Genomic DNA, 19,221 nt, shown 5'->3' with positions numbered 1-19,221 from the left:
GGATCATTTTATATGAATTTGTAGTGAATATTTATTAAAGGTTATATTTTAATTGCAATTAAGTTAACAAGAGTGCTCCCAAAAAGGAAGTTTACTTCTTTCTTTCCCGACCGCTCTTCTATGAAGAAGGGAAATATCTGCTGTTTATTGAGAGATGCTCCCTGTAAGGAATATAGAAATTTGCCACTTGTAGCTGAACTTGCAAAAGACCCCTCCCAATTTGCATCAGTCAAATCAAAGTCTCCCATGATTATGACTTCTCCCTTTAAAGCCATTTTAGTGATGTCCAACAAAAGATTCCTGTCCAAATCCTGCACCTGGCCTGGTGGTCTACAGATCACCCCAATGCGAATAATGTCCTTCTCCTCGGTTTCTGTGGTGTCCCAAAGGGCCTCAGATTTGTCTTCAATATTTTGTATTAATTGAAGTAGCATTTATGCTTTTTTTCAACGTACATTGCTACCCTTCCTCATATACTGACCATTCTATCCTTCCTAAATAAATTGTATCCTGGTATAGCTATGTCCCAGTCATGATTCTCACTGCACCATGACTCTGTAATTGCCACAATATCTAGGTTATTCCTTCTCATTATCACAATTAGCTCTGGAATTTTGTCTCCTAAGCTCCTAGGATTTGCACACATAGCTTTAAGAATTATGTCTGTGCATCTGTTATTAGTAGCCATGTCCAGATAGTACAAAATAAATTACACGTTTAAAGTTGAAATTACCTGTTTGATGATGTTGCTCAGTATTTGTTACTTTTAATAACACTATAGTGATGTGTGTAATAACTCTCTTCATGTGATATTTGTCATGGATAACCTTGTGTTATAAGCACCCGAGAACAGGGCTGATGGTGGAGGAGGGTGAAGAATAAGATTGCTGTAGTGACTGAGCAATGAGAATATGTTACTTCTGTAATAAGTGTTTATTACTCACCTGTGCTGATATCTGTAGGGATTTTCCCCTCCTTACACTGCTGATCTCCCCTCACATACGTCTCTTCTTCTCCCTTCATATTAGTCACATACATCTCTTCTTCTTCCTCTATATCTTCTGCCTTTATATCAGTCACATACGTCTCTTCTTCTCCCTCTGTATCTTCTGCTTTCATATCAGTCACATACGTCTCTTCTTCTCCCTCTATATCTTCTGACTTATTATCAGTCACATACGTCTCTTCTTCTCTCCTTATATCTTCTGCCTTTATACGAGAAAGACGTTCTACCTAAATAACCCAAAAAATACAATGGCATTTGCATACTGTTTGATTAAACTGAGGTGAAACAGAATAATATCAGTGTATAAGACACACAGCTTCTCTGAACATCATATAGTGACAGTCACTGGTATATTGGATGAGACCATAAATCCGACCTACCTGATCCTCCTGTGGGATCCTGTGATTCTCCTCTGTACAGTCCTCGGAATACAGAGGACGGGGACATCTCTCTGGGGTATCTCTGTTACTGGATCCATCTGTAGGAGACACACAGTGTCTGAGTACAGTGTATATGTGATTATCAGGTGATGTGTGTATATAGGTGGCCCCCATACCTGCTCTACCCTGTACAATACATGACAGTCTCATCTTACCCAGTGATGTGAGGAGCAGGTGATTCTCCATCATCACGTCCTTGTACAGACCTCTGTGTTCCTCTATATACTCTCCCTCCTGCATGGAGACATAGACAGTGACATCCTGACACCTTCTAGGAACCAGACACACACAGTGATACAGTCATCACCCAGACACATCCCCTGGTGTTACTGTATAATGCCCCATTCCCAGCAGTCACCTCTCCAGTCATCACCCAGACACGTCCCCTGGTGTTACTGTATAATGTCCCATTCCCAGCAGTCACCTCTCCAGTCATCACCCAGACACATCCCCTGGTGTTACTGTATGCCCAGATCTCCTCAGACCCCAGTCACGTCCCTGTATTATTACAATAGATATGTGACGTCACTGTGACGCTCCCAGATCCCCTCACCTCCCCAGTCATGTACCTGTATTATTACTATAGATATAAGTGACGTTATTGTGACGCTCCCAGATCCCCTAATTTCCCCAGTCATGTCCCTGTATTATTACTATAGATATAAGTCATGTCACTGTGACGCTCCCAGATCCCCTCACCTCCCCAGTCATGTGCCTGTATTATTACTATAGCTGTAAGTGATGTCACTGTGACGCCCCCAGATCCCCTCACCTCCCCAGTCATGTCCCTGTATTATTACTATAGATAAGTGACGTTATTGTGACGCTCCCAGATCCCCTCACTTCCCCAGTCATGTCCCTGTATTATTACTATAGATATAAGTGATGTCACTGTGACACTCCCAGATCCCTTCACCTCCCCAGTCATGTCCCTGTTTTATTACTATAGATATGTGACATTATTGTGATGCTCCCAGATCCCCTCACCTCCCCAGTCATGTCCCTGCATTATTACTATAGATAGAAGAGACGTTATTGTGACGCTCCCAGATCCCCTCACCTCCCCAGTCATGTCCCTGTACTATTACTGTAGTACCCTAGTGATTTGAAGGCCTTGGGACACTATGAGGGGGCAAATCAATGAATGAATGTATAGATCTATAAGGTAATAGAGATGCTGCCAACTGATGTATACCATATATGTGATAATAACTTGGATGTTTCTAGTGATCCAATAATGTATAGTGTTTATGCATGTTATTATTCTGTGCCTGCTGAAGGTGAGGGGACTCTGGTTAGCGCGCAGTGCGCGGGGGAGATCGTGGAGAAGCTTCCAGAGGTCCGTGTGCTGAGAGAGGTGGCGGGGCGCGTGTAGTGGCGGTTTTGTTGGTGGGCTGACTATGGGGAGAGAAAAAGGCTGGCGGCTGAGACAAGGGAGCTTACAGGAAGGCGGTTCCCTGTGAGTGAGAGAGCCCCTGTGGGGGAAAGGAATTGGATGTTTTCCGCTGCGGGTGAGAAGCGATGTGTTAATTTCCCCTGGTGGACGCTGAGCAGGGACATCCCGGTGCCTGGTTGTCACGGAGAGTGCTGGGAGGCGGAGCGCTGGCGGGCCAGGCTAGTACATGGGAGGAGACCGCAGTACGGGCAGCAGCTACCAAAAGTCCAGCAGTAGCAGACAGTTTCCCCCCCGAGACAGAGCTGTGTCCCTCATCCCACCCAACCCGCAGAAAGAGCCCGGTTGTTGGAGGAGGCGGAGTCGGGGGCGGTCCAGACCGGGCACACTATCATTGTAAGTGCAGGATGCCCCCATATAAATCCTGCTAATCTGTATACTCCCCTATCAGCCTTTAACAATTAAAGTACCAGCCCCCAGCACAGTAGCACAGGTACCAGCAGCATCGGTGGATCTGAGGAGTATAAATAGCACCTCTAGAGACTCCATATCCATTAGATAATGACCAGCAGGGTAGTAGTCATAAAGAGTGCGGTGGTGTATAATGATGAAAGTAGCTCGGAGAGGGCGCAGGGTCACCTAAACTTGGTATAGAGAAAAAAAGGACAAGACAAAAGAAATCCTTTTCGGGAACACTCTTATTTGAAAATGGTAATGATGATTAGTCAATATATAGTGAAATGATATGATGATGAATGATCTAAAGCTTAATTTTTATTCTATTCCATTAAAATATCGACCTATGTGGTCCAAACATATTTAAATATCTAATATTCAAAATAGAAGAGAGAAAGGTGAAAATAGGATTTTGGTACTTACCAGGTAAATCCTTTTCTTTGAATCCATAGGGGGCACTGGAGTACTCTTGGGATATGGACGGGCTTCCGTAGGAACAGCACTGAATATTTAAATTTAGAACACTCCACCCCTCCATATCCCAGAGTACCTCTCAGTGTTTTTTACTGAGCCGAACAGGAACTATAGAGATGTTGACAATGGAGTATTACATATAACATAACTGACAATAACGAAGTTAACACATAACGTTACTGACAACTAAACAGTTGACACCCTAACCAGCACTTGTAATTTGAACCAGTCGGTGAAAGTGTGTTACCATAAGATCCTCAGAACTAACCACAACTAGGTAAAACTGCTCTGGGTGGGCGTCCAGTGCCCCCTATGGATTCAAAGAAAAGGATTTATCTGGTAAGTACCAAAATCCTATTTTCTTTATCATCCACTAGGGGTCACTGGAGTACTCTTGGGACGTACCAAAGCTTCCCCCGTGGGCGGGAGAGCTGTTTGGCACCTGTAACACTAGGCGGCCAAAGCTAGATGCTGATGCCGCAAACGTATCAAACTTGTAAAAGCGCACAAACGTGTGCACTGAAGACCATGTAGCCGCACGGCAAAGCTGCGTTGTAGAAGCCCCACGACCAGCTGCCCATGAAGTTCCCACAGAACGTGTGGAATGAGCGATTACTGACGTAGGCGGTTGTAACCTAGCATGAAGGTAAGCCTGACGTATGGTCAGTTTTATCCATCTGGATAAGGTTTGTTTAGACGCTGGCCAACCTATCTTGGCAGCATCATAGAGAACAAACAACGTATCCGTCTTACGAACTGAAGACGTTCGGGATACATAAATGCGTAATGCGCGTACCACATCCAGAGTTCCAGAATGTGCTGTCAACACAGGAACTACTATTGGTTGATTGATGTGAAAAGATGACACTACCTTTGGTAAGAAAGCGGGATTCGTCCGAAGTTCCGCTCTGTCATCATGAAACACCAAATACGGTGCCTTGCATGACAAGGCACCCAAATCCGAAACACGCCTTGCCGAAGCTAAGGCTAGGAGAAAAATTGTCTTCCAAGTGAGAAACTTTATATCCACTTGCTGTAAGGGTTCAAAATATGAAGACTGTAAGAACTCTAAAACCAGATTCAAGTCCCATGGCGCTGTAGGTGGAATGAATGGAGGCTGTACTCTGAGTACACCTTGGAGAAAAGTGCGTATAAACGGCAATAGAGCCAATCGTCTTTGAAAATAAATTGAAAAAGCAGATACCTGCACCTTTAGTGTAGATAAACGCAGTCCTCCATCTAACCCTGTTTGTAGAAACAACAAAATGCGGCATAACTTGAAAGATGATGTCGGAAATTTCCGAGCTTCACACCAACCTATATAGGCACGCCATATTCTGTAATAATGAGCTGCCGTAACCGGCTTCCTAGCTCGTAACATGGTTGGTATAACTGAATCTGGAATGCCCTCTCTTCTTAAGAGGGCGGTCTCAACAGCCACCCCGTCAAACGCAGCCGCGCTAAATCGGGGTAAAGGAACGGACCCTGTTGTAACAGGTCTGGACATAGCGGGAGCGGCCAAGGATCGTCTGCGAGTAATCCTCGGAGATCCGAGAACCAAGCTCTCCGAGGCCAATGAGGCGCCACTAGTATGACTGTGACCGACTCCCTTTTGATTCGTTTTAGCACCAGAGGGAGCAACGGAAATGGTGGAAACAGATACACAAGACTGTACGGCCACGCGACAGTGAGAGCATCCACCGCCACTGCCTTTGGATCTCTTGTTCTGGACACATACTGGAACGTTTGGTGATTGTGTCGAGACGCCATCAGGTCCACCTGAGGATAACCCCATTTCTGAACCAACATGTGAAACACTTCTGGATTTAATGCCCATTCGCCTGGATGAAAATCCCGACGAGTGAGATAATCCGCTTCCCAGTTGTCCACTCCCGGAATGAACACTGCCGACAATATCACCTGGTGGCATTCCGCCCAATTGAGGATACGAGCTACTTCCCGCATTGCCATGCGGCTTCTCGTTCCTCCTTGTTTGTTGATGTATGCGACCGCCGTCGCATCGTCCGACTGCACTTGGACAGGCTGAGAGCGAAGCATATGCACTGCTTGTCGTAGCGCATTGTAAATTGCGCGGAGTTCTAGGACATTTATAGACAGCAATTTCTCGTGATCCGCCCAGAGACCCTGGAGCTGACAATTTTGAATTACCGCTCCCCAACCTCTGAGACTGGCGTCCGTAGTTAGAATTATCCAATTCCAACCCCCGAATCGTCTTCCTGCGGTTAAATTGTGTTCCTTGAGCCACCAGAGCAGAGATACTCTTGCCCTTGGCGACAACCTCACCCTGTGGTGAATCTGCAGATGCGAGCCTGACCACTGGGCGAGCACATTCAGTTGAAATGGACGAGAGTGAAATCTTCCGAATTGAAGCGCCTCGAAAGCTGCCACCATTGTGCCTAAGAGGCGAATGCACAAGTGTACCGACACTGTGCTTGGTTTGAGCACTAATTGTACTAGATGGCGTAGAATTTGTACTTTCTGCTGTGGTAGGTAAATTCTTTGATTGACCGTATCTAGAATCATACCTAGGAATTGAAGGCGTTGAGACGGAATTAGATGTGATTTCTTGAAGTTGACAATCCACCCGTGGTGAACCAGTACATCGTATGTTAGCAGCGCATGTTGGAGAAGTATCCGTTGAGACGGAGCTTTGATGAGCAGATCGTCTAAATACGGAACTATTGTCACTCCCAGGGATCTGAGATGAGCTATCATCACAGACATCACTTTGGTGAATACCCGAGGCGCTGATGACAGGCCAAACGGTAGAGCCTGAAACTGGTAATGGTTCTGGCGTATTGCAAACCGTAAGAATTTCTGATGAGGCTGCCAAATTGGAATGTGTAAGTACGCATCCTTGAGATCTAGCGCAAATCATAAATTCCTTTGGCTCCAACCCCGCAATCACCGAACGCAGAGACTCCATTTTGAATCTGTAGTAAGTGACGTACTGATTGAGACCCTTTAAGTTCAATATTGGTCTGACTGAACCATCCGGCTTTGGTACTACAAACAGACTTGAATAATAACCCTGACCCTGTTGGTGTACAGGGACCGGAATCAAAACTGCTGAATCCAGTAGGGACTGGATGGCAATTTGCAGAACCGTCCTCTTGTCGTCCGACAGAGGCAATCCTGTCTTGAAAAACCGCAGAGGCGGAAGACAGTCGAACTCTATTTTGTAACCTTTTAACACTAAATTGCGGATCCACCCATCCGCGGATGTGTGGAACCACGCCAAATGGAACGTCTGAAGGCGTGCTCCCACAATCGGAGAACCGAGATGGGCTGGTAGCCCGTCATGCCACTGGCTTGTCGGTAACCTTAGTGTCTTGGCGAGTTGTGTTGGTTTGTTGGAAACCACGTCCGCGACCACGTCTAGCAGGCGTGGCTGTTCCCCTGCCACGTCCTCGAAAGGGCTGAAGTCTAAAGGATTTGAACGAAGGTCCAGCGTACCTTCTTCTTGATACCGGTGGAGGCAATGGTAAGAAAACAGACTTACCTCCCGTAGCCTCAGCAATCCATGCGTCCAATTCAGGACCAAACAACTTCTTGCCATCGTAAGGCAACGCCTCTATACCTCGTTTGACCTCTGCCTCCGCATGATAAGCACGCAGCCAGAGTGCTCTTCGTGCCGTAACTAGCGACGATGAAATACGAGAAGTGAGCTGACAGACGTCAGTAGACGCTGTACAGAGATACTCGACAGCCTCAATCATTTGATTTACAAGAAGTATCAGGTTTTCGTCATGTAAAAGAGATTTGAGTTCTGTAAGCCATATTATGAGCGCCTTAGTGACCCAAATACCAACCAATCCAGGTCTTAGCATCACACCTGCTGTTACATACATGGATTTTAGCATAGTTTCTATCTTGCGATCTGAAGGGTCTTTAAGCGTAGTAGCTGCTGGCACTGGTATGGTTAATTTCTTGGTAAGCTTTGACACTGAAGAATCAACTATTGGTGGATTCTCCCATGTACATGTTACCGAGTCTGGAAATGGGTAACTAGACTTAAATCTGCGAGGTATAGAAAACCGTTTATCTGGATTCTGTCATGTTTCTACTAACATCTGATTAAGAGATTCCGACACAGGAAAACTTATTGGAGTTTTTTGTCGTTTAGTAAATACGACCTGATCATTTGTGAGAGGCTCCTCAGTTTCAGTAAACTTCAGAGACTGACGTACCGCTCTGATGAGATCATCAATGCCGGAACTGTTAAAATCCTCGCCATCTGACTCCACGTCGCCCTCCTCACCCTTATCGTGTTCCGTGAGGTCTGGCATGGAATCGTCAGAATGCAACATAGCAGACACTGGAAAATCATAAGACATATGAAATTTATCCCGTTTACCCAAAATGGATTTGGACCTTACGCAAGGCTGAGACGCCTCCGGTAGTTCTGGCGGTCTCACCCTAGACTCAGATCTTACCGTTTCCCGCTCCTGACGAGCGGCGGTCAATTCTGATTGTAACCTATCCAGTACATTTACTAACATACCCCACGGAGGGTCCGGTGAGGAAATTGGTTGTAAAACAGGAGCAGAAATGGTATTCTGAACCGAATTTACAAAACATACTGTACATGTGGTAGATCCATCCGGTAATACACTGTTACAGACTTTGCAATTATGCTTTTTAGTTTTTGCTGGTGCCTTACTCATTATGGCGACAGACAATACAATACACAAAAAACAGACACCTGCACGACTCAGTAAAATAGCAGTAAGGTGTCTCTGTATATAAATCTGGCCAAGTGCAGTACACGTGGCCAGTACTGTGAAATGTGATCCCAAATTCCCCTCTAACACCCCTGCGCCTCCGGTGGAGTAGAGATGTAGTACTGGAACGTTCTGGAATCACATCAGGAAGACACAGGAAGCATGGTTAAACATGGCTGCCATGCTATGCTTACACATATAATCCTAGTGCTGGTTACAAACTTTCACTGATTATAACCCTGCAAATATCCCTGCAGCCTAGCATCTGGTGCTGCAGTATTTGTTATGCCGCTTATTGCCCCCTTATTTATTTATTGCCCCCCCCGCCTCACCCTTGTGTAATGGTTGCCTGCTCTTTCCGAATCAGAGCAGCGGCAGCGCAGCGTGTGGGGCCCCAGCGGGTATCGCAGAGCGCTGTGTCTGAGCCCGGGTGAGCAGCGCGTCAACCAGCGGTGGGACCCGGAGCAGTAGCGGCGGCCGGCTCCGTGAGCGAGAGAGCTGCGGCGCCGGCACCCTCTGAGCGGCAGATCAGCGGCGGCCTGTGTGCGGAAGAACTGCTGTGGCCGTCGCCATGTGGGGAGAGCGGCTGAGTGGGGAGAGCAGCGGCGGGACGGGCGGCTAAGTGGAGCGAGCAGCGGCGCTAAGCGCTAACAATGTCCCCACACCTCGGGGCGGCAGCGGGAGCTGACCGCCCCGTTCACATACCTTTATCCTGCAGCTTGTGAGGAGGCTCCGACGGGGCTTCTGAACAAGCACCGGCCAGCCTGTGCAGGAGGCTGTGTGTGTGGCTGTGAGGGAGCTCTTTCAGAGAGGCCTGACACGCCCCTGCTGCTATCAGCAGCTGTACTATCCCTGACCCTGCCTTTTGGAAGGGGGAAAGGGATGTAAAATAGAAAAAATCAAATCAAATAAAAAGAAAAAGAAAACTTCTTCAAAGTAATCGTGACTTGAGTCACAGAGATGTTGCTACGTCGAGCACAGAAAAAACACTGAGAGGTACTCGGGGATATGGAGGGGTGGAGTGTTCTAAATTTAAATATTCAGTGCTGTTCCTACGGAAGCCCGTCCATATCCCAAGAGTACTCCAGTGACCCCTAGTGGATGATAAAGAAATATAGATTAGGTGAGTAGGAGTGAGCAGATTAGAACTGCCCCACCAGTGTTTTCACATGAAGATATAGGTGATCATCTTAGTGATATCCACAGTGCCTGGTATTCCTAAGCGGTCCCCCTTCAAAGTACTAACCAGGTCTATCCTATCAGCTTCCAAGATAGAAGATCGGGCTACTCTCAGGATAGTACGACCTTGAATAGTGAAGATGACATGTGAAGGAAGAGAGAACCCACTTCTGCTGTCTGTACTCTGCCTGATACTCGTTACTGGATAAATTGGCCCCAGGCTTTTCCAGATGAGAGAGTGTTGGAAAGGAGAGCCATCACCAGTTTTAATTGGGGAAGATCATAAATTAATTGGTCTACTTCCACTTAGGATTAAGGCAGAAGGAAGAAGGGAGCACTTCTGCTTTCTGTTGTGACAGCCAAATGTACGCTGGGAAGGGCAGAACCCTTGCCAACACAGCTATCAGCCAGATGAGAGAGTGCTGAGAAGAGATAAAGCTCTGATAAATAATCAGAAATGTATAATTTGTTTGAACTAATTCATTCAAATGACATTCTAAATATTATAACTGATCTCCTCTTATTCTCCTATGCCGAAGTGCATAAGAATAATAACATTTAAAGTGATTTCCATATACAGGAGACCAATTGACGTTCACACACTTTTAGATTTGTGTCCTGAGCATTTATCAATCAACATATGCTGGTAATTCAGGTGAGGTATTTAGGCAGAGGTGGCATCTCGTGGTGATTTAGCAAAATCATAGATATCTAGAGTACCTTAATGATAAATAATTGTTGGCAGGAAGTTCCTAATCTCTCACATAAAGATATAAAGAAACAGTGTTGCAGAGAAATACTCCAGCAATAGGTCTGCAGATTCAATTAATTGGTATATTAAACTTGTATAGGCTTGTAACAATTCTGCAATCAGAGAAAACACTATCTCCTAGGCTTGTAACAATTTAGCAATAAAGTGATCCCCAATACACATAGTTACATGAACTCATTAAAATAGGATTTTGGTACCTACCAGTAAATCCTTTTCTCTTAGTCCGTAGAGGATGCTGGGGATTCCAAAAGGACCATGGGGTATAGACGGATCCGCAGGAGCTTGGGCACACTACAAAAGACTTAAAACTGGGTGTGAACTGGCTCCTCCCTCTATGCCCCTCCTCCAGACCTCAGTTAGAAAACTGTGCCCAGGCGAGATGGACAATTTCGAGGAAAGAATTTACGGTTATAACCACGGTGAGTGTTATACCAGCTCACACCTCAAACATACCGTAGAACATGGCATTCAGTAGAATACCAGTCAACGGCATGAACAAAACCCTGAGAGAATATGTAACACAACCCGTGTGTCCACAGACGCAAAAATACGACCCCTCATTCTATGTCATGAACAACGGTAGCAACCGCCAGACAGAGAAGACACACCACCAGGGTGTAACCAAAAGCAATAACTGCAGACACCATACGCACTGGGACGGGCGCCCAGCATCCTCTACGGACTAAGAGAAAAGGATTTACCGGTAGGTACCAAAATCCTATTTTCTCATACGTCCTAGAGGATGCTGGGGATTCCAAAAGGACCATGGGGTTTATACCAAAGCTCCAAAACGGGCGGGAGAGTGCGGACGACTCTGCAGCACCGAATGAGCCAACATAAGGTCCCAAATATCAGGGTATCAAACTTGTAAAGCATCGCAAAAGCGTTTGACCCCGACCAAGAATCTGCTCGGCAGAGTTGAACCGCCGAGACTCCTCGGGCATTCGCCCAAGAAAAACCCATCTTCCCAAAAGAAGGAATTTCCACCGAGTTCGGTGACTGCAAAGCAGCCTTATGACAAACATGCCAAACCGCATCACAGATCCAGCTTGTAACAAACTGCATAACGCAGTCTCCCAAAGTAAGCTGGGAACATACCAGACAAAACAGGGTCTCGGTTTCTCCAAACTGAGCCAAATGATGACCTACATACACAAATCCCTGGCTAGATCAAGAGAATTTGAACCAGCTAATGCCGAAGTAACCAACGGCATCAAAAATAGGCTGATTTCTGCGACACCCAGAAACCACTCTTGGTAGAACTACCAACCGAGTACTCAATTTCTCTCTATCCACCTGAACGATCAAACAAGGCTCTTGTGAGACCAAACCATCACTTCTGACACCCGCCTTGCGAACGTCAAAGTCAATAGCCTGACCACTGTCCAAAAGAGAAATTTCGTAAATAAACTTATTAGGCCTGCCTCCACATTGGCTTTTAAAAGATGGATAAGCCCGACCTAGCTGAAAGTCCTCCATAGGAACCTTCCTGGATACACACCGAGACACATAATTACTCCAACAACGGTGGTAATGCTGTGCCGTCTGTTCTTTCCTATCCCGAAGAATTGAAGAAACAACTTTACTGGGAACACCCATTCGGCGTAGGATACAACATTCAACCGCCCCGCCGTTAGACACAGCCGCAGTAAGTACTGATACACGCCCCGACCTTGTTGTAACATTACCTCACGCAAAGGAAGAGGGCAGTCATTTTCTATGAGTAAACCATGAAAAACTACATAGCCAACCCTCGCTGGTTAGGCTGGATTTCAGAGGCTCATCAGAACCCTCAATCATCTTACGCTTACCAATGTCAGAAAAGTGAAAGCGGAGAGGCCATCTAGACCGACTAAAAACACCCACTGTGTCACGAGGATGTCCACTGCTATATCCTGAGTGTCCCTTAACCTGGAACAATCTCCTCAAGGCCTCTCGTTGAGGCGAGACGCCAACATATCCAATTGCGACACTCCACCAAGATCTGTCACGTCTGGGAAAGCTTCTTGATGATGACAGTATCCTTCCCGGCTGGATATCGTGTCCGCAAAGGAAATCTATTTCTCCGTCGTTTACCTCCGGAACGAAGACTGCTAACACAGCGTCTACCAGACTTCCCACTCAACTGCAAACTGTGCATCTTCTGCCATTTCTGCTTATTCCTTGTTCCGCCCTAGCGGCTTACTTACGCCATTGCTGACAAGTCTTCTGGCCGAATTAACACGACAGAACACGAAGAATACGTTCGTCAAAAAATAGCTCTTAATTCAAGAAAGCCTACAGCAGACAAGTTTCCCAACTTGACCTCAACCTCTGAAAATACATCCCTTGCCAAGGACTGCTCCCCAGCTTCGGAGATCTATATTCACGGACACCAGGATCTAAACCTGGATCCCTAACCTTCTTTCCTATAGAAGAAAAGAACCGAGCAGACACCACAGGAGGGATGTCCTGGCCTTTTGATTATATTCCTGTGTATGCACAGGTAATACCCGGACCACATTTCAAACTGGTCCTATGCCAACCACTCTGGTAGTAGACCTGCTCACCAAAATAAAAGGCCCTGTCTTATTAATGAAGCCTATTGATGATGACGTTTCACAGGAAAACCACCTGAACCTTAATCGGTCAGTATATACCCGGAAACCCACTTCGAATATCTGCGTCGTTGGGAACAAAAGGCCAATTCCTGCGCCGAAGCACAGTCAGAGATAAACCACAATATGCACCCTTTTACAGAGACAACCAGACTATGCCCTGTACATGACGCAGCTCTGTACGGCGTCGCGTGCTACCTCCCCTTCCACAGGGGAGAGGCAAGATCTATTGGAACAAACAGTAAGGGGAAACAGCCGTAACCCAGAGTGTACCACCACTCACAAGTCCTAGTCTATTCTCAGACTAACTGAAAAGTAGTAAACCAGTGGTCACCGGAGTGGAGACCAGCCAGATAAACTCAGCGAGAGTGATGGATATAGTGGAAACAGAAACAGACCTCCACTTCTGCTAACCTAACAAGGCTGCAGAACTCTTACCTTTTCACCTTCCATCGTCTATGCAGAAATGAAAATAAAAGAGCGGCATCGAAGCGGTGAAAACATGACTGCATCCCACAAAAGAATGCATCACTAACCGTTTTCGAAGGAGGCTAACTCACAAAGTTAGACTTACCATTGATATCCGCCGAGCTTGACTGATCATAGGCCACGCCAAACAGCTGTATACCTGCGACCAGCTTCTCCCGGAGACATCCTCCGCAATTTTCCGGTCATACCTCCTGCCGTCATGTGGCAGCCTGCTATAATTGGAATAAACATAGGCAAGCCTACCTACTCTAGATAAGGTAACTCTATGTGATGTCTACTCGAACACCACACTCCCTCAAATGCAGACAATGCAAAAAAAGGTCAAAGTATAGGAATAGAATTTCACTTAGCTGCCTGTGTATGATCCCTTGCGACCGGGCTCTGCGTCGACCAGGAGTTGACTGTCATGATTGTCTCTCCGCGTTGTGAAGAGAATCATATTCGGACACCTTGAGAGGGTCCAACCCAACTCCTCACGGCCAATCTAGAGCATAATCAACAGAGTGAGCAGCACATGATAAAAATATCAATAATTCAGCATTCCTGATAATTGCTCATCCATGGGTTTTGATCCTATGACCCTTGATGCTGTAGTGTGGAACCGCTACCACATGAGTCACAGCTTTGTCTTATACATATATCATATAATACACACCAACGAACATATATCCTAACCCTGCATAACTAAAGCTATATCTACATATATATAAACATATAGATATAACGTATACGCAAGTGGATTGTCCCGACCTATCAGGTCCCTATAGACAGTAATGTGTTGTGAATGTGTACGACCATGTACTGACATGCCCCCAAAGTGGATCTATCAGGGACATTATAGTCGACAGAAACGAAATCAATGTCGACAGCCAGAAACAGTAATCAGTTGGCCATAGAAACCCCGAAAGGTCTGAGGGAGGCAACGAATACAATTTCTAAAATACTAAGGGCATAACAGCCTATTAACACTTTTACCACTGAGATTACAGTCGATGCCGCCCGGGCATCCCTAGCGTGTTTACAGTTTTAAGTACACAAACGCCAACTTACTAATACTTAATTTTCCGAATCAAGTACCATTCACCAGCGAAAGCGACAGTTATTTCCACAGCAGCTTGTGACCCCTCACACCTGTCGACATGTCGACTAACGGATAGTGGGAAACAAACCGGGAAACAGCGCATTTGTGCATTGCATAGATTTTGTCCTCCCAATGGTATGACACCCATATCGCATTAAAACCCTGCGCCCCCCCCCACCTTTCTAGTACACAGCAAGAACCAGTGGGGGACTTAGGAAATGGCGCTGGTCTCTCTCGTGAGGGCAAAGCTCCACCCCTCCCGGCGCGCTTAAGCCCGCTCGTATATAAATATGTATATATATATATATATATATATACCCATATGGAGCCGGGGACCCTAAACACAGGTGTTTTATCTCTGAGAGGGGCAACATACCCTCCAAACACTATGTCCCTTACTGTGTTTGCTTGGCGGGGACAGGAGGGAAAATGGCGCTGGCTCCGTGCTATAGCCTCTCGGCGGCTATAGTCTGTAATATCAAAAGACCCATAGATCGAGTAGCCTAATATGTTAAAACATATTTACCCCGATCCATGCCGCTCAGGGCGCCTCCTGCGCGCCCTGCATCCCAGGCATCAGCATGTGGAATCCCGGCGCGTCGCGTACCCCGCGCTGTTCTGGCGGGACTTCGTATGCGGCGCCGGGAGACCTACACTCCCCATAGTCATGCTGGCCAGGACGCCACCATACCCCGGCGTCCTGCACCCCCCGCGGCCGATCGGCATGCGGGAGCCCCGAGCGTCGCGCACCCGCCGGTCTCCTAGCGGGTTATCATGTGCGGCGCTCGGGAGCTCTACAGCCCGCATATCTATGCTGCCCAGGGCGCCACCCAATCCCCGGCGCCCTGCACCCCCGGCAGCCGACAGGGACGTGGTGCGCTAAAACATGCCTGCGGGGGTCTGTAGACGGAGCCCCCGGCAGCGCGAGCAATAACAGTGCACAAAACTGACTCGCTGCCCAGGGCGCTCCCACCCCCACGCCCTGCAAAAGCGGTGGCGGGGAATCGTTAACATATGTTGGCGGGGGTAACGATTTAAACATTAAGCAGACCAGTAACTTGCTGCCCAGGGCGCTCCCCCCCCCCCCCCCAGCGCCCTGCACCCTGTGAGTGCCTTTGGTGTGTGGGAGCATGAAGAGCAGCACTACCACTGTACCTCCGTTACTGAAGTCTTCTGCCGTCACTGAAGTCTTCTTTTCTTCTCATACTCACCCGACTTCTTTCTTCTGGCTTCTGTGAGGGGAATGACGGCGCGGCTCCGGGAACAAGCAGCTAGGCGCACCAAGTGATCGAACCCTCTGGAGCTAATGGTGTGCAGTAGCCGAGAAGCAGAGCCTTGAAACTCACAGAAGTAGGTCCTGCTTCTCTCCCCTCACTCCCACGATGCAGGGAGCCTGTAGCCAGCAGGTCTTCCTGAAAATAAAAATCCTAACAAAAGTCTTTTCTAGAGAAACTCAGTAGAGCTCCACTAGTGTGTGACCCATCACTCCTGGGCACAAAGTCTAACTGAGGTCTGGAGGAGGGGCATAGAGGGAGGAGCCAGTTCACACCCAGTTTTAAGTCTTTTGTAGTGTGCCCAAGCTCCTGCGGATCCGTCTATACCCCATGGTCCTTTTGGAATCCCCAGCATCCTCTAGGACGTATGAGAAATAACATTTCATTGCTAAGAGGGCGTCATCAGGCCTTGATGCATTAATGGAATTCCAAAAATTTGTTTATATTCATTATATTGCACAGTGCTGCAATGTGTATATCAACAGACCTAACAATTATAGTCATTTGCTAGTCACTTAAACTTGGAAATGGTACACTAGGGAGACTAAGCACTCCTCACCTATCAGAGACAGGTCCCAATAACCGGGACTTCTGTATGTTCTGGAGCCACCCCCACGGATCTACAGTGGGGCTATGCTTATACTGGGACAGGTAACACAGATCATCACCCCACAATATGTAACGAGTAGACCACGGGTGTCAGGGATTCCAGGGTGGACAGCTCCACGTACTACCTTCCTGTTTCAGGTTGTCTAGGAGCGCTACAATTAGATCTTCCATGGAAGCCATGCTATTCATTGCCGTGAAGTAGGGATTGCTCAACAATCATGAGGACAATTGCTCCAAGTGGATACCCATATAACCCAGAGTACTTCTTATACACAGACACGAAAGGGCCGCAACCGTGCACGATTATAGTAAGAGAACCCGGGTGGTTTTTCAAACGCAGCCCCACAACTTTCTTGTGGAATCATATTTTATGTATTGTATGCATTACCTTATGTATAGGTGGGGTATATTATTATGTATAGGTGGGGTATATGATTATGTATAGGTGGAGTATATTATTATGTATAGGTGGGGTATATTATTATGCATAGGTGGGGTATATTATTATGTATAGGTGGGGTATATTATTATGTATAGGTGGGGTATATTATTATGTATAGGTGGGTATATTATTATGTATAGGTGGGGTATATGATTATGTATAGGTGGGGTATATGATTATGTATAGGTGGGGTATATGATTATGTATAGGTGGGGTATATTATTATGTACAGGCGGGGTATATTATTATGTACAGGCGGGGTATATGATTATGTATAGGTGGGGTATATTATTATGTATAGGTGGGGTATATTATTATGTATAGGTGGGGTATATTATTATGTATAGGTGGGGTATATCATTATGTATAGGTGGGGTATATTATTATGTATAGGTGGGGTATATTATTATGTATAGGTGGAGTATATTATTATGTATAGGTGGGGTATATTATTATGCATAGGTGGGGTATATCATTATGTATAGGTGGGGTATATTATTATGTATAGGTGGGGTATATTATTATGTATAGGTGGGGTATATTACCATGTATAGGTGGGGTATATTATTATGTATAGGTGGGGTATATTATTATGTATAGGTGGGGTATATTATTATGTATAGGTGGGGTATATTATTATGTATAGGTGGGGTATATTATAATGTATAGGTGGGGTATATTATAATGTATAGGTGGGGTATATTATTATGTATAGGTGGGGTATATTATTATGTATCGGTGGGGTATATTATTATGTATCGGTGGGGTATATTATTATGTATCGGTGGGGTATATTATTATGTATCGGTGGGGTATATTATTATGTATCGGTGGGGTATATTATTTTGTATAGGTGGGGTATATTATTATGTATAGGTGGGGTATATTATTATGTATAGGTGGGGTATATTATTATGAACAGGTGGGGTATATTATTATGTATAGGTGGGGTATATTATTATGTATAGGCGGGGTATATTATTATGTATAGGCGGGGTATATTAGTAGAACGGTTCATGGTTTGAGTATTATATGATATAACTGTATAAGGTGGCCTATAACTTCTTGCATATTAAAGCTAGTATACTTACCGGTGGAACGGTCTCCGTATCTGTGGAAGAGCCTGAAATCACAAAGGAAAGGTACGATAGGTAAATGTGCATAGTCCTATCTGGTTACATCACATACTAATGTTATAGGCGACCACTCTAGGGGTAGGTTATTTCTTAAGTGATTAGAGTATTGGGCTCTAAATAGCTTGGGTGGAGGCACATTGCACATATACACTGTACCCCCAGGTAAAAGAGGGGTTACATTACTATAGATATAAGTGATGTCACTGACGCTCCCAGATCTCATCACCTCTCCAGTCATGTCTGTTTTATTACTATAGATATGCAATGTCACTGTGATGCTCCCAGGTCCACTCACCTCCCCAGTCATGTCCCTGTATTATAACTATAGATATAAGTGATGTCACTGTGACATTCCCAGATCCCCTCACCTCCACAGTGATGTCCCTGTATTGTTACTATAGATATAAATGATGTCACTGTGATGCTCCCAGATCCCCTAACCTCCCGTCATGTCCCTGTACTATTACTATAGATATATTATATCTATAGTAATAAAACAGGGACATGACTGGTGAGGTGAGGGGATCTGCGAGCGTCAAAGTGACATCACTTAAAATAAGTGATGTCACTGTGACGCTCCCAGATCCCCTCACCTCCCCAGTCATGTCCCAGTATTATAACTATAGATATAAGTGACATCACTGTAATGCTCCCAGATCCCCTCACCTCCCCAGTCATGTCCCTGTATTATTACTATAGATATAAGTGATCCGACACACACACAAATAGCAGACATGGAGGACTACATTAGCCACAATTCCCAGAAAGCGGCATGCAATTGGCTGAAATGCGTTGGAGAAACAGGAGCGAGAGCGTTCACCGTACAGGACACAGATCCTTGCACGGATCACAGGAGGTACGGTGTGACAAAGGGACTCAGGAAGTCGGCATCAACCCCTACAGATACATCGGAAGATAAGGCTCCGTGTTGACTGCGTAGGCTGAAAAGCCGTGCTGGACGACGTCCCCTCGCCAGGCTGCGGCTGACTTCTGTGTTCCAGTGTATACCACCCCCCTATGTGTGTATACCACCACCCCATGCGTATACCGTCACCCTATGTGTGTATACCACCCCCCCACGCGTATACCGTCACCCTATGTGTGTATACCACCCCCCTATGTGGGACA

The 19,221-nt window shown here is 46.1% G+C and overlaps 1 pseudogene; it reads right to left on the bottom strand.

Moving 5' to 3' along the window:
* Positions 1 to 19,221, bottom strand: part of LOC134983284 (oocyte zinc finger protein XlCOF6-like) — a 77,331-nt pseudogene that overhangs the window by 31,752 nt on the left and 26,358 nt on the right.

This window comes from Pseudophryne corroboree (assembly GCF_028390025.1).
Source record: "Pseudophryne corroboree isolate aPseCor3 chromosome 3 unlocalized genomic scaffold, aPseCor3.hap2 SUPER_3_unloc_11, whole genome shotgun sequence".
Classification (NCBI taxonomy): Eukaryota; Metazoa; Chordata; class Amphibia; order Anura; family Myobatrachidae; genus Pseudophryne; species Pseudophryne corroboree.
The sequence above is the reverse complement of the archived record's forward strand: the minus strand, read 5'-3'. Positions and strand labels throughout refer to the sequence as shown.